The 2,500-nt window shown below is 50.6% G+C and overlaps 1 protein-coding gene across 1 annotated transcript in view; it reads right to left on the reverse strand.

Annotated features, from left to right (window-relative positions):
- The window catches only part of LOC115534496 (uncharacterized), a 67,739-nt gene that overhangs the window by 34,506 nt on the left and 30,733 nt on the right, over positions 1–2,500 (reverse strand).

Below are 2,500 nucleotides of genomic sequence, written 5' to 3' on the forward strand. Positions count from 1 at the left end.
ACACACACACACACACACACACACACACACACACACACACACACACACACACACACACACATGCGCACACACACACACGCACACGAGCACACACACACACACACTTTTCTTCAAAAGAGCAGTGGGGACAAGTCTCTTGCTCTCACACACTCCTTCTTCCACAAAGGCTCACTCGGTCCCCTGCGTCTCCACGGCACCTACGCACAAACCCCTCCAAGGGCCCCCATTGTCTCAGGGACACCTGACCCAACACGTGTCCCTTTGTGTGTGTGTGTGTGTGTGTGTGTGTGTGTGTGTGTGTGTGAGAGGAGGGAGAGAAAGGTAGATAGAGATAGGGAGTACGATTATGGGTGTGTCTGAGTTTGCCTCTCTTTCTCTCTGTCTGTGTGTGTGTGTGTGTGTGTGTGTGTGTGTGTGTGTGTGTGTGTGTGTGTGTGTGTGTGTGTGTGTGTGTGTGTGTGTGTGTGTGTGTGTGTGTGTGTGTGTGTGTGTGTGTGTGTGTGTCTGTGTATACTGCTGCCAGTAGAGTGATGGATGGGCTTCTCATACATCATCCCTAAAGCAGCATGTCAGCTCCTCAATATGTCCTTCGTCCTCCCTCTGTCTCTCTCCCTCTCTTCCTCTATCTCACTGTCTCACTGTCTCTGTGTCTCTCTTTCTATAGGGAACATTGAACCTCTCCTCTCAGTCTCTTCTGTCCCCACTTTTAGCGGCCGCCGCCTCATTTCAGCCATCGGCTGCTAATCGTCTTCTCAGTGCCCACTCTACATCAAAGAGATGTCCTGGTATGTTGACCTTTTGTGGACACATTCTGCAGACATATACACCATACACCAAACACTTTCATCTGAAGGGATTTACAACAACAAGAAAGAGCCAAGTGCCAAAATTGCAGGAGAAACCAAATTCAGAAAAAGAAATTGGATGAAATGACGATACACAATATAGCATAGTGAGGAGAATGTCAAAGAGTGGCGGTTTGAAACATGCCCTGAGTGTGTGGGAGTGGGGGGCCAGACTCGACCCAGACCTCTATGGGGGATGGGGATTTTCTGGTCAGTGATGAGCTGATTGATTCCACATGAACCCCCTCCAGGTCCCACACTCAATGGAACCCCTAAAGACAACACCGGCGCAGCAGCCTTTGAAAATAGACACTGGTGTGTCTCTGTCATCCCCCGCTCTCCTCGTGGGCCCCACAGTGAGATGAGAAAGAAGAAGAGAGGGACAGGGGGAGAGCGGGAGAGAGAGAGAGAGAGAGAGAGAGAGAGAGAGAGAGAGAGAGAGAGAGAGAGAGAGAGAGAGAGAGAGAGAGAGAGAGAGAGGGGGAGAGAGAGAGAGAGAGAGAGAAGGTAAAACAGCGAGCGAGTAAGAAGAGGCCAGTGGAGGATCATCTCACACATCAGGAGGCCCTGGTGAATGATGGCCTGGGGGGTCAGAGGTCAAATGGCCCAGTCAGGAAGTGAAAGGGACTTGAAGTGACCATTATCTGTGGAAACCATACCCGTTAATGGGGCAGACATCCATTTAACCTGGAGTAGAAGAAGAAGAAGGAACGGAAGAAGAGGATGTGGGAGGTCACCTGACCTGCTGATATGAATGACCATATGTCAGGGGTCAAGAAATCTGTATAAAGCAGAGGTTCCCAACCTTTATGGTACGCGACCCAATGTCTGGTCTGTTTCAACACATTTGTGTCACAAATGTCGGTCAGTAAATTGCTCTAATATATAAATAATATAAATATTGCCCAGTGAATGTATGCATTCGCTAATTGCGTAGTAGTTCCCTTGTGATTATGAATCATTGTTTGCATACGTGCAGGGCCTTCAGGATGCTTTTAAAGTCTTTTTTTAAAAAATGTGTATATTCAAGTGATTCCAGTTGTGGCAACCCTGGTGTGAGGTCCAGCGCTACACACGCCAGCCAGTCAGACCTTCGTCCAGCGCCCGCAAACATAAGCCCAGCGCAGAACGTAAACCTGATTAGGTCTTTATTGCTCTGGACGTGTTCCAGAAGGTGGGCCAGATGGCACACATACACACACGCATACACACACACCCCCAGCGACAGACACACTCACATACACACACACACATATGCTTGACACACACCCCCAGCCACAGACAGACACACACACACACACACACACACACACACACACACACACACACACACACACACACACACACACACACACACACACACACACACACACACACACACACACACACACTCCAGTTCCTGGAGGCAGCATCCGACACACTAGGGTCTCTGGCCCCGGACATCAGGGGGAGGGGGGGATATGGGAACCGCCGGGATGTAACCGGATCAAGGCTTTCACACCTCGGAGGTTGGATGATTCCAGCTGCCCTGGCCAAACTGCCCTGGCTCCACCCCCCTCCTCCACCCCAACAGAAAGGCGGAGCAGGGAGGGGGCAGGGCTGCAGATTCCACCCTGGACACCTTCAGGATATAAAGGTCACATGACCAGAGGTTG

Source organism: Gadus morhua, chromosome 21 (genome assembly GCF_902167405.1).
Source record: "Gadus morhua chromosome 21, gadMor3.0, whole genome shotgun sequence".
Lineage (NCBI taxonomy): Eukaryota > Metazoa > Chordata > Actinopteri > Gadiformes > Gadidae > Gadus > Gadus morhua.